Genomic DNA, 14,927 nt, shown 5'->3' with positions numbered 1-14,927 from the left:
CAAATGAGAAAATCCCAGCTAACTATGAGGCCGTCTAGAGTCCACCAGTGAATCAAATGATGAAGAATATTCAATATTTTCTTGGCATGGGACTAGAAAAATATCATCAAGGAGTTCCAAAGCATCCTAGTTTGGTAGTGAACAAAGGAAAGAGTGGTCTTGGTAAGCTCCTTAGAGCACCAAGGGCCAAAAAGTACTGAGGATGGCAATGAAATTCTGTGTCTCTTACTACCCCACTCTCAATGGTACTTTGTAAGGGAAGGAGAAGATTTCCCCTTTTGCGAAAATGTTGAACCACGGTTTGATGAAACCGTCGTAAAGATGCAATCTGGATTTGAAGTATTCTTTCAAGATGAGTTCAACTAGGTAACTCATGAGGTAGAGCAACAGTAAATGCTAGTTAATGAAAGTGATCAAGACAGTTGCATCACCGGGATAACAGAAATTGCACTGATTGAGAATGGGTCTTCCTCTAGTAACCCTACAACATTGATCTAGTCAAAAGAGGCACGAAGTCCTCGAGTCCTCTTGAAAAGAGAATGGGAAAAGAAGATAAAGCTCACCTGAAGTTTACAGCTTCCCATTGATTTCAAAGCTACATTTTCTCCCTCCTACAAGAACCAAGAGCCAGAGAGTTATATGAGCTCAAGCCTTGTCCATTCAGAGGAAGAAGTACATATACAAAGCAAAGAAGAGAAGAAAGAATGATGGTTTGCATGTGCTGTGCCCGAATCAATTGCCACGGGAAGGTCCATGAAGGTGGTTAAAGATGTGACCGAGGCAACGGGATGGCATCCCTTAATAGGCTGGAAAAGATGAACTTTATAGAAAGAGGATTAAGTAGTCTCCAGCAATCTTCACCCCTCATAAAGTTCGGCTTCTGAGAGCACGAGGTTGATCAACTGGTATTTGTGAAGAAGCATGCACCTATCCAGAAGAACCATTGCACCATTGAAGAAGTAGCAGTAACTTTCTCAGAAGGAGAAGAAGGCCCTTTACCACATCTCCTTATCCATCGAGCCATCGAACCGCTCCTAAATTGGACTACCATTGGGGAGAATTTTAAGTTTACTCACACTATTGAGTTAATCAAACTGGATACCACTGAAGAAAGCATCAAACCAGCCATCGAGTCTATAGTTGAGTCAGTTGTTGAGTCTTCCATTTATGATTTTGTGCCGACTTCCCCTCTTGAGGAAAGCCCAGAGTCTGTGTATATTGACTCTGTTAGTCCTTCTTTAATGAATGAAATTTCTGATTTTGGGTAGGACTTGCCTCCTTTTTGTGATGATGATCTTAACAAATATCAAGAGTTAATAAAACAATGCAAACCAAAGAAAGACCAACCCATCCGTGAGGATACCCAGGCTATTAATCTAGGAACTGACTAATGCCTTCGAGAGGTAAAAATTGGTACCACCCTAGACAATGAAGAAGTAGAACAGATGATTAATCTACTGAAGGAATTCACCGAAGCCTTTTCTTGGTCTTATGAGGATATGCCTGGTATAGACCCCGACATTGTGTAACACCGCTTACTGACCTACCCTGGGCAAAGCCGATCAAACGGAACCTCCAAAGAATGCGGCTAGAATGAAGTGAGAAGATCAGAGAAAAAGTTGTGAAGCAATGGAATGTAAGCTTTCTACAAGTGGTGAAGTACCCCTAGTGGTTGGCCAACATAGTACCAATACCAAAGAAAGACGGCAAGGTACAGATGTGCGTAAAATTTCGAGATCTTAACAAGGTAAGCCCTAAATATGACTTCCCATTAATTCACATTGATGTATTGGCAGACAACATGGCAGAGCATGCCTTGTTATCATTTATGGATGGATTCTCGGGATACAACCAAGTGAGCATGCACCCAGAGGATCATGAGAAGACAACCTTCACCACTCCATGGGGAACATATTGTTACATGATGATGCCTTTTGAGCTAAAGAACATTGGGGTAACTTATCAGAGAGTAGCCACAGCCATATTACATGACATGATGAACAAAGATGTGGAAGTCTATGTGAATGACATGATAGTAAAGTCGAAAGATCGACAGGGGCATATTCTCGTGCTGAGGCAATTCTTTGAAAGGATCAAGAAGTATCAGCTGAAGTTGAATCCTCAGAAGTGTGTATTCGGGGCAACAGTAGGAAAATTGTTAGGGTTCCTGGTGAGTGAAAGAGGCATCAAAGTCGAGATCAAAGCAATTCAAGAAATACCCATGCCTTGCACTAAGAAGCAGATAGGAGGATTTCTAGGCCACATTCAGTATATCAGCAGGATCATAGCACAATTGACTACAATTTACGAACCAATCTTCAAGTTGCTGAAGAAGGATTAGCCCACAGAATGGAATGACCAAAGCCAAAAAGCTTTTGATAAGATCAAAAGATACCTCATGAACCTGCCAAAATTGACACCACCAGTGGAAGAAGAACCACTTATGTTGTACTTATTAGTGGGAGAATATTCCATGGGCTCATTGCTAGCACAAAAAGAGACGGGAAAGGTGGCAGAGCATGCCACATATTGCCTCAGCAAGAAGTTCCTGGAATATGAGATGTGGTACACATCTTTGGAAAAAACTTGTGCCGCACTGATTTGGGCAACGAAAAGGCTGTGACACTATACGGTAGCTTATCCAGTACGTCTGATCTCCAGGATGGATCCAATCAAGTACCTCTTTGATAAATCAGCCCTAATAGGAAGGATGGCCTGGTGGCTACTTCTGCTATCAGAGTTTGACATCACCTATGTTACTCAGAAATCTATCAAGGGGGCAAGCTATAGCTAATCATTTGGTTGTCCACCCCATAAAAGATGGAAGAGTCCTGGATGATGCCTTCCCAATGAAGGAATCACAACATTAGAAGAAGACACAGCTAATGAGTGGCAATTATTCTTTGATAGAGCAGCTAATCAAAAGGGGTGTGGTGCGGGAATATTGCTTGTCACTCCTGATGGTCTCTATTTGCCTTTGTCATTCTGCCTCGACTTCCCCTCTACCTGCAATATTACTGAATATGAAGCTTGTGTGTTGGGACTAGAAATGACCCTTACTATTGGAATGAAAAGGATTAAAGTGTATGGAGATTCATCCATTGCCATTTGTCAGAAACAAGGAAAGTGCAAGACCAGAGATAAAAAGCTGAAGTTGTACCAAGAACATCTAGAAGAGGTGATTGAACACTTTGAGAAGATCTCGTTCAAATACTTCCAAAGAGATAACAATAGGTTTGCTGATGCCATCGCAACCTTGGCATCTATGGTAGAATGCAACCCTATGGCTAGGGTCTGACCATTCTTGGTAGAACAAAGAAGCAGGCCTATTTATCAGAATTCGGTGAACTCTCTCACTGTGGATGGTCGGTCTTGGTTCACTCACATAGTGGATTTTATCAGAGAAATAAAGTATTTGGTTGAAGCTACAAATAGAGAGAAGAAACTTTTACGAAGATATGCCACCCAATTTATTCTTCAAGAAGACTTGTTGTACAAGAGATCCTATGATGGAATATAGTTGCTGTGTGTGGATGAAGGAGAAGCTACAACCATCATGGAGGAAATTCATCAAGGCCACTATGGACCCCATATAAATGCCAAGATGCTGGCTAAGAAGATGCTCAAGCTAAGATTGTGTGGACTTTGTCAAGAAATCCCACAAATGTCAGATATTTGTTAATATCATACATATCTCACCAACAGAGTTGCATTCGCTCAGTTCTCCCTGGCTTTCTCCACTTGAGGCATTGACATCATTGGGAAGGTCAACCCCAAAGCATCCAATGTTCATGAATTCATCTTGGTAGCCATTGATTATGTCACCAAGTGGGTGGAAGCTCAATCTTGTGCAATACTCACATCTGCTAAGGTAGCAAAATTCATCCAAGAAAAGATCATTTGCCAATAAGGAGTGCCTCAAGAGTTGATATCAGATCAAGGATCCCATTTCTGGGGTAAGATCGATAAAATTTACACAAAGTTTGGTGTCAAAAGGCATCCCTCCACCACTTACAGGCCACAGACCAATGGGGCAATAGAAGCAGCTAACAAGATTATCAAGGTGATCTTACAGAAAATGGATAAAACACACAAGTATTGGGCGGACAAGTTACCACTTGCTTTGTAGGCATTTCAGACCTTTGTATAATCCTCGATAGGGGCAACTCCTTTCTCTTTGGTATATGGGGTTGAGGCAGTTCTACCCATGGAAATCCTAGTACCATCCCTAAGGGTGCTTCTTGATAGTCAATTACCTGAAGGAGATGGGTGAAGGTCAGGTACGATGAGCTCAATTTTCTTGATGAAAGGCGTATAAAAGGTAGGGATAACCTAAAGAAATATCAATTGAGATTGGAAAGGGCCTTCAACAAGAATGTGAAGCCCCGTCACATAAAGGAGGGTGAACTTGTTCTTCGAGAGCAGAGAGCCCCAATTCATGACCCAAGAGGGAAATCCAGGCTCAACTGGAGTGGCCCATTCACTGTCAAAGAGATTCTACCAGGAAAAGTTGTGAAACTCATCGACCACAACAGTAAAGAAATGCCTGAACTAGCCAATATGGATTAACTCAAGAAATATTATGTCGAATATGGTGAATAGCCCGAACTACATTAGACCTGATTCCTCTCAAGGGATATGTAGGTAACTTGACATGTGCAAGTGAGGTTTCAACCATCTCAAGGCAATAAATTGCTTTCTAAATTAATAATCATGGTATCTTAAAAGATCATCATAGTTTGTGTCCCCCAAGAATGCCATTTGGCATGCAAGGACATTAGGTATCTATCATTCACGTATAGTCCGTCAAATTCTTATCCAAGTTTCTATCCCCCAAAAGTCGCCACCCGACACCAGTTTATTCCCCATCCTTGATTGGTCAAAACAAGAAAAATAAGAGAGCTTGATGCAATAGTGGTAAAGGTTTGGTTGTGTCAGTAGCTAATGAGTAGTGCTTCAATAAATCATCACAACTTCTCTTTGCTTGTGATAACTGCAGGATAAGTCATGGGTTCCTTGGATGAGACATTGAGAAAATGGACCTTGGACATAAGCATAGTAGCACCAGGACTGCTAAAATCCATGAATATGTCGATGCTCAGCCGGATTGGGTGCATTGAGCTACATCATAATCTCCTCCGACAGATTTCTCAGCATTGGGATGCTGATCTTCATGTATTTCGGTTTGGATTGGTTGAAATCTATCCAACTCTCAAGGAATTTTGAGTTTATATGTTATCTCTACCTAAGGACAAGTTGATTCAACCATTGCTAAAGAAAGATCACTCAGAAGAGATTCAGGACTTTTTCGGATGGAAAAAAGGAGGAATAAAAGCAATTCATCAGATATGGAAAGATTGATATTCTGAAGGTGGCCATATTTTGGTTTGGATTGGTTGAAATCTATCCAACTCTCGAAGAATTCTGAGTTTTTATGTTATCTCCACCTAAGGGAAAGTTGATTCAACCATCTTTGAAGAAAGATCACTCAGAAGAGATTCAAGACCTTTTCGGATGGGAAAGAGGAAATGAAGCAATTTATCAGATATGGAAAGATTGATATTCTGAAGGTGGCCAGGATCTTCATTCAATACCTACCACTTGGGGGAATCCATCAGCAAAGGTCACAAGATGCTTATCTACAATGCATGATAGTTCGCTATGTTCTTCGAACTCCGAGACGTCGTGCACCAACTGTCCTAATAGAAGTGATAAAGCAATTGAAGAAAGGAAGAGATCATTCCCATAGTCCTAGGACTTGATGACATGAGCCATAGCTATAGGTTTGGACTTGATCATTATCATGGAAGTCCTGCCATTTTCCAACTATGGCTACTTGAAAAGCTGAAGCTGAACATGCCAATGAATAAAGGTCAACTCGGGGCTCTTGGTTACCAAGAAAGGAGGGAAGCCCCGGAATTTAAACTCATTGATGATTGGAAAGAGTACCTACAAGGAAGAACTCTAAAGGACATTGCATGGAAGGGCCCAGAGAAGCCACCAGAAGATTTTCTAATGAAGACCCCTAGCTACAACTACATCAGGTTTATGGCATTGACTCACACGTCCTTTTATTTGCCTATGTACATTAGCCGACAATATGGGCTCGTGGCAACAAACCCAGAGGAGTTAGTGAACTTTCACTCACACCAAGGGTTGTCTCCCCACCTTGTTACTTACCTATCTTTTCTATGGTAGGAAAGTTGTTCCCCTTCCCATGTAATTCACTTAGTAGTAGAATGAGAAAATATTTGAATTTTCATGTTATCCTGATTATTCTAATTATGGCTTGAGTTGTGGAATTGATTATGCCTACACATTTCAAACCATAAACAAAAAAAAAAAAAAAAGAGATTTTCTTTGTGCCAAAGATAGGTTTGCATTCATAAGATGCCAAAATAAAATGATAAACAAACAAGGGGGAGGGAAGAAGAAAAAAAAGAAAATATGCATATGTTTGTGTTTATAGGAAATACAGAAACAAATCCCTATGGGTCAAAAGTCATCATCCAAGCCATACTCAGCATCATCCTCATGGAAGGTCATAGAACTAGAAGGTCCCAATCCTGAACTCGCCAACCTCTGTGCCTAGTCCTCAACCTGCCTTCTCAAACGAGCATTCTCCCATCGGTAGGAGCTAACCTACCTCCTCAAGGCATCATTCTCCCTCTCCTGGGGAACATAAAGAATGATCAGGAAAAGAAGCAACCAAAGAGGAAAGATATTAAGGATAGGAGAGTGCCCTCTCAACCAAGACCTCAGAGAAACCCTGATGCATCCTCCTGAGTTCGACATAGAGCTCTGGAGACACCTAAGAACAAGAATGTCAGTCAAAAGAGTCAAGAATCAGTTAAACAAGCAGTGTTTTTATACTCACACAGTCATATGGGATAGGAAGTTTGAGGGTGGCATCTCTATCCACTCTTCACTCCAAGAGCTTAGGAATGCCTGGACGTGTCGCACTGGGATAAGCAGCTCGGAAAACCACTAAAGGTACTGACAGCCATCTAGAGAGGTCCCCTCACAACAATGGAAGACTCAACCTGAGATGAGGAGGTAGCACCTACTCGTGATTGAGTAGGAGGGGGAGCCATATGTCATGCCCTCCATTGAAAGAACATCAATCAAAAAGAGAGGAATTTGAACTATGGAAAAAATGTTCAAGAGAAGAAACATACTAGTGGCCCGCTGGGACCAAATGGAGCGTAGACTGTCTCATCCTTGAGAAAAGCCTCATAATCTCTATCCTAATCAAGGATAGAGTCATCCCATACTCCTTCAGCCCATATCTCTATCTCACTCTCGGGAAGGCGCTCCGGCTTAAGCATAGTCGATGGAGGATAACAGGGAGGAGAACGCATCGTAAGATAGGTCCACTGAGGAGTGACACACTCCCCCAAATACCAAGCATGGCCCCAGATACCTTGGAATAATGCATGACTCTCTGTCAATTGTTTGGCTCGAGCAAATTCATCGGGGTTGTAGAATTGGATATCCCAGAATGGACTTTAGTTGACCTGCAAAGTTAAGAAAAAGTGAGTACAGCACAAGGCAAAGAAAAAAAAATTGACACTAAATATGGCTTACCTCTGTAAGACTGTCCAGAAGAGAGCGGGGAGTGGTCTCAGTAGGATAGTGTTGGTTCCTCGATACCCGATTGTCTCTCCATCTGTTAGCCATGGGGAAGGGTAAACTCAGAGGATCCTCCAATATGGGGGCAAAGATCTCCAGGTGTTCGTAACATGAAGGCTGAATTGAGATATCAAAATAAGGATATGCAATAAAAAGAGAGAAAAATAACAAAAAGAAATGCAAAGTTACCTGGAGAATGTAGCCTGCCCCCTTGAGGCACCGATCCACATATGCCAGCAGGTCCAAGGTCCACAGAAGGTATGCGTAGGTAGCCCCGCCCCAATCCCAAGAATCACTAAAAAGGCCCTGTGCCACAGCAAACAAAAGAAAGGAGTGAGTTACCTATGCAAGGTTACCCAGGTTCACCCTCATATCCTTCCTCATCCAATGGGCACTGATCACACCCAAGCGGATATGTGTCTCATCATCCAAAATCCCAATGCCTGTCAACTCTGTGAACTCTCATACTGACAAAGTCTCAGGGAGAGATAGAGGCCTCCCCCCGAAAGGGTATGCTGGTCATGGCATAGAAACACAAAGGTGTGATGGTGATCTCATCGGTAGGAAGATGGAAAGAATGGGTGCTCGGCCACCACCGCTCCACCAAAGCTCCCACCACTGCTAAGCTGAATTTCCTAGTCTCCAGTGAGGCTAGGTGGGTCAAGTAAGTCGAATCTTTTTGCCCCTTTGCCCTATAGGGAAGCATTTCATACCACTCCCGAACTGCATTGGGATGGTCATACTTGGCCAATATAGAAGGTGTCCCATCACCATGCTCCTAAAAAAAAAAGGGTAATTTACAGCGCCACCCCCTGAAGAATGCCAATATTAGAATGACACCCCCTCTCTTTCACCAAATTGGACTCGGACCCCTTATCGTCAGTCACTGTTAAGTGTCGACTTAAAATGACCATTATACCCTTGCTATTGAAAAACTCATATTTTTACATTACAGTGAAGCTTTCAAATACAGAGAACCACAGATTTCAGCCATAATTTGCCGGATTTCCAACCAAGACCACCACAGACTGCAGATTCCGAACAGATTGAAGGAAAAAAAGGAGAAAAAACGCAACCTTCGATTATCTTCTCCGCCGGATCTCCATCGCCGGTATTTGGATTGATGAGGCCGGATCTGTCGGTGGCGGATATGGAGCAGAGGCGGCGGCGGGACTCCTCTCTTCCCTACCCTATTGTGATTCTTCTTAAGCCTCGGGCTCCAAAATCTTCAAGCTTCCTAAAAAAAGAACACGGCTCATAGCTGCTACCGTCCCACTGACCTGAAGAAAAAGAAGAGCTAGAGAAGAAGAAGAGAGGATTTAAAAAACAAAAAATAAAACCTTATTGCCGGACCTGAACCGCTGACCAAAAAGAGGATTTAAAAAAAGAGAAAAAGAAAGCCTTATTCCGTCGTTATTGTCGGTGCCTGAACCGCTCAGAGGCGGAATTTCTGTCCCTGCTTCCCTTCTCTGATTCATCCCAACTGGATTCACATGTCGCATCGAGGAGATGAGTGTTTACTTCCACTATGGAGGGAGAGAATTGCAGAGAGAGACAGAGGAAATTAACGATGTTTGGAAGTCCGTTTCTGGAGACGAAATTGAGCAGGAACCACGCAGAGGCGGAATTCCTGTCCCTTCGTTCATCCCAACTGGATTCACATGTTGCATCGAGGAGATGAGCATAATTGCTTCCACTATGGAGGGGAGAGAATTGCAGAGAGAGACAGAGGAAATTAACGATGTTTGGAAGTCTGTTTTAGGAGACGAAATTGAGCAGGAACCACGCAAAGGCGGAATTTCTGTCACTGCTTTCCCTTCTCTGGTTCATCCCAAACTGGATTCTTAGGAGTAAAAGGTTCTATCGTTATCTGGCTTTTCTCTGTTTTTCCTGCAGAATACTTTGAAAGGGAAGGGAGTTCTATCTAGATATCTGGGAGCTCCAGATGGCATTGATATTGAAGTCACAGGCAAGAATAATGGGAAGACTACATGTTTCACTAATGTGGCTTCTGATGCATTTTTTGATGCAAGTGCAAAAGCAGAAGATCCTCCCCCACCTCTGAATCTGATATTCCAATTTCCTACAGAAGAGAATAATTCAGAGATTAGGGTTTTCACAGATCGGCCTCGTTCTTCCGTTACCAGGAAAGAATCCTTTCAGACATTTGCCCTGCGGCTTACTTCTCTATGTCTGAAGAGATGGTGAAGAGATGCAGAGTTAATTTCAGGGTTTAAAACGAGGTGGTGAGGAGGAACGAGAGTCCTCATGAGTTTTTGGATTACGCGGCGGACATGGAGCAGAGGCGGCGGTGGCGGAAGGGATCTTCAATCGATTTTGAGAATACAACCATTAAGGGCAATTTTGGTATTTCCCTATTTTAAGGGCAAAATGGTATTTAAGAAAAATTTGAATTGCTGATGTCAGTATTTTTTATATATTTTGTAACGATGACTAACAGCAAGGGGTCCGAGTCTAATTTGGTGAAAGAGAGGGGGTGTCCCTCTAATATTGGCATTCTTCAGGGGGTGGCACTGTAAATTACCCAAAAAAAAAGAAAAAATAAATAATAATAAAAAAATAAATAAAAGAAAAAAAAATATAAAAATAAATAAATGCTAAAAAATATATATATATAAAATAAATAAATGCAAAAAAAATGAAAAAAATAATAAATGCAAAAAATTAACATAAATAAATGTAGAAAATGAACAAAAAAAATGAATAATAACGGAAGTCTTACCCATTTTCCCCACGCCGCATTGCAGATGTGGTCTCGGGTCTTGGAAAGTGTCCACCCAATGTACCAATCTGCGGGACTGTCATCCTCCTGGGAGGATGTGCTACATCTCGCTCCACCGGCCAGTTAGATCTCTCTTAGAGTCCTTCTCTTTCTCCTTTCGGCCCTATTTATCCAAAATTGCAAAGAACCCCAAGAAGTTTCAGAATTGTAAGAAACCCCAAAAAGTTTCACAAATTGCAAGAAACCCCAAAAAGTTTCACAAATTGCAAAGAACGCAGAAAGTTTCACAATTTACAAAAAGGCCCGGAAAGACTTCAAATTCTCTAAGTGGCCCCCTCCTCAAGAACTATGAATAACTTCAAGGAGAAGATGAAGAACTTCAAAGGGAAACTCAAAGAAATTTATGAATACCCGAGGAAATGCGAAGAACTTTAAATCTTTGAGGAAACTCAAAAACCCGAGCTAACTCGCTCACGAATCGTTCCAACTCAAGAAACTCGGAATAGTAAGTGAACAGGAAGGGGGGGGACCATTTTATGGTTAAAATTTTCATCCTCCCCCCAAAAAAAAATCTAATTCCAAGGTGTAATTCAAGAGTTCTTACCACCAAAATACAAAATTCGAAATAATTTCTTGTGGTAAGTAAAAATTAAAATCACATGGAAAGTGAAATCTACTTGGTAGGAAAAATCATATAAAAATGGAAGGTGAAATCTTAATTGGTGAGGAAGATGCAAATTATCACACAAAGTTCAAGATTCCAAATCAAGAGCTAAATATCAAAGAATCAAGATTCCAAATAAAAAGTATAAATTCAAAGTTCAAATCAAAAGTTTAGGATCAAGAGCCAAATTTTTAAGAATCAAGGGCTTAAATCCAATGGCCGAATCTCATTGAACCGGCCCAATTTCATACCCAATTTCATTGATCCGGCCCTAGGTGGCCCAATTTCATTGACCCAAGTGGCCCAATCTCATTGACTAGGCCCTAGGTGGCCCAATTTCATTAAATAGGCCCTGAGTGGCCTGATCTCATGAATCAATTCCTAGGATTGGTAGAAGGAAGTCCAACCTAGGAAGAACATTTCCAAGCATTAACATCTTTTGTAGGGAGGACTCAAATCTCTGCAAATGAGGGATCAAGAACATTTTCAAGCACTAACATATTTTGTAGGGAGGGCTCAAATCTCTGCAAATGATGGATCAAGAACATTTTCAAGCACTAGCATCTTTTGTAGCAAGGGCTCAAATCTCTGCAAATGATGAATCAAGACCATTTTCAAGCATTAACATCTTTTGTAGGGAGGGCTCAAATCTCTGCAAATGATGGATCAAGAACATTTTCAAGCTCTAACATCTTTTGTAGGGAGGCCTCAAATCTCTGCAAATGATGCATCAAGAACAATTTCAAGTACTAACATCTTCTGCAAGGAGGGCTCAATTCTCTACAAAATAATGGTTCAAAATTTCATAACAAGATTGAAAGGACTCAAATTTCTTTCCTGCAATTGGAAGCCCAGGTAAATCTTCAAGTAAGTAAGAGATATTACCTATTGCATTTTTAGCTTCGTCTTTGTTGAGAAAGATGACGATAGTACATGCTTTGGGTGACAAAATGTGATAGTTCTTTTCTTTGCCCTTCGACTGTTGGCACAGGCCTTGACTAAAGAGGGGAATTCTATAGACAACCAATTTTGTCATCCTCCTTTGACCATGATGACTTATGGATCTTGGACATTACCTTTTGCCTCCGATCGACAAAGATGACAACTGATTGAACTAACTATCCCCAGAAGCATTCCATACTCACCTAAAATTCCCAGAAAACCCATACGAGAGAAAAGAAACATTTCAAATACAAAGGAATACGGTCAAAGTGACTGCATAGATGCATAGTACTCGGAATTACGATTCCAACAATGTATGGAACGTCAAAATCAGACTGTCGGATCTCTTGCAATCACTCCCAAAAATCACACCTTGAGTGCCCAAACCCCGCCCATGCGAGCACCCATGCCTTACCTTGAGTGCCCAAACCCCGCCCATACGAGCACCTATGCCTTGACTTGAATGCCCAAACCCAGCCCATGTGAGCACCCATGCCTTGCCTTGAGTGCCCTAAACCCGCCTATTCGAGCCCCGTGTGCACACGGCCAAGCCCCGCGTGCACTCAACCAAGCCTTACATGCACACGACCAAGCCCCGCATACACCCAACCAAGCCCCACGTGCACACGACCAAGCCCCGCATATGCCCAACAAAGCCCCGCATTCACACGGCCAAGCTTGCATGCACCCAACCAAGCCCAACGTGCACTCCTCCAAGACCTACGTGTACCTAACTAAGCCCCGCGCACACCAGGCCAAGCCCCGCACATACCCAGCCAAGTTCCAACACCCATGTCTAAGTTCCCGCACCCATGTAGGAGCCCAAGCACCCATGCCAAAGCCTCATCACCTATGTAGGAGCCCTAGCACCACAACCGGAGCCCCAACACCACTATTGGAGCTCCAGTACCCATGCTAGAGTTCCAATGCTGGAGTTCCAACACCCCTACTAGACCTCCAGCACCTTTGCTGAAGCTTCCGCACCCCTGTCAAAACCTCTACCACTCCCACCGGTGATCGGAATCCCTCTTTCAGTGACCGATTTTGAGAAGGAATTCCCTCTTCACCAGCCTGTGTACCCTACACTACCCCACTAGCGTACCTTACACCGCGGCCTCCCGTTGGTCGAAAAAGGAATCTTTTCACATGATTGGTCCAAAAAAATTATCTTTCACCCCATTGGCTATAGAAAATTACCCTCCATCTCATTGGTCCAAAATTTCTTACTTTCACCCCATTGGTTTAGAAAAATTACTTTTTACTACCACTGGTTAAGGAATTCTCTTTCCTCCTTATTGGTCCAAAAATTCTATAAATACCCCCTCCCTTGGATTTTACACACCAATATACCCCACAACAATCCAAAGTTGTGAAGCTTTGCCCTCTCTCCTCCCCTCCCCCTTTGAGGTTTTCCAAGTCTTCGGAGAGATCTTCATAAGAACCGAAGTGTTTTTCGAATCTTCAAAGAGTTCTTCGGTCCTTTAGGACTCTTCAATCCTTTGCTTTCTTTGAGTGAGATTTTTAGGAAAAGTTTTCTCCTAGCCCTCCTATAGCCTATCCCCAGCAGAAGCTTTGTCTGAGTGCCACCTCAGTCTAGCCCTCCTATAGCCTATCCCCAATGGAAGCTCTATCCGAGTGCCACCTCAGCCTAGCCCTCCCATAGCCTATCCCCAGCGAAAGCTCTATTTGAGTGCCACCTCAGATAAAACCCGAAAGTAGCCCATCTCTAGCAGAAGCTCTGTCTGAACACCACCTCCGCCTAAGCCTAGAAATAGCCTTACCTAGCCAAAGCTCTATCCGAATTTAAAATCGAAAGCAACCATTCCTAGCCAAAACTCTACCCAAATATTATCACAGTCAGCGTCTCTTAAGAAAGAAAGTTGGAGGTCAAGACCATCTTTCCCTAAGCGAGGAGAATCTATAAGAAAGTTCATACCAGCATCAACCAGGGGATCCACCCCTTTTGACCCGAAACAGGGGTCAAGCTTAGGTATAGTTTCTCAATAGAGTTAGCAAAATGTTGACTATAGTGTACATAGTCATTTAAATTTTGTCAATGTAAATATGTGTGATAACTTAGCCATGCATGCAGAATAGGAAAAATTATGAAAAATGTTTGTTCTTAAGCATCTAGTAGGAAGACCGGTTGAACCGAATAGATTGGGTGCCTAACACCTTCCCAATTCTACAACCTGACACTTACCCTAAATCTCTAGACCAGACCAACTTTTGGGCCCTCTTCTTAGGAATTGGGCCCACCCCTGGGTTCTAGACCCATAACCCTAGCTGGCGACTCTAAAACTTTTGCATGATTCTGATCATCGTATTGGACCATTATCAAATCCCCATCTTAAATGATAACTTTACACTCTTGTGAAATAAGCCTCTACGTATCTCTGAGCTATGATACGATGGTGTGGGCCCGTGAGTAAGCAGACACAAGACACCCCTCCCTCATGAAAGAGAAAGAGAGGAGAGAGGATGGAATCATATGTAAGAACTTTCCTCCCCCAAAAAGGGAGAAGAGAGACATTCTCATTTCTGGCCATGACCCTCACAGTATCAGCTTCCCAATACCATTCTCAATTCTTTAGAAGGAGAACATTCTTACTACTTCATCTGTCTTTTTGGTACTTATGCTGAGGTCATGGTGAATACCTTTCCTGGTCAATGGGAAGTGTAGATCTCATCCTTACCCTTTTTCACGACTCAAGGACAGTCAATGAAGCAAAAGGGTCTTGTCTTGGATCATTGTTGATTATATGTATGTAGTGTCAATTGGAATGTATATGTCTTGATATTGACACCACTCTATCCTTATTCCCAAAATTTTACACACATGGTGTAACTTCCATGTTTAGGCCATTGCAGAGTCTAGTTATGCTTCGCAACCCTTGCCTAACATCTTCTTCACCTTAGATGCCAACATCACACCCTTCTGGCCTT

This window comes from Macadamia integrifolia, chromosome 11 (genome assembly GCF_013358625.1).
Source record: "Macadamia integrifolia cultivar HAES 741 chromosome 11, SCU_Mint_v3, whole genome shotgun sequence".
NCBI classification, from domain to species: Eukaryota; Viridiplantae; Streptophyta; class Magnoliopsida; order Proteales; family Proteaceae; genus Macadamia; species Macadamia integrifolia.
This window is presented reverse-complemented; position numbering follows the sequence as displayed.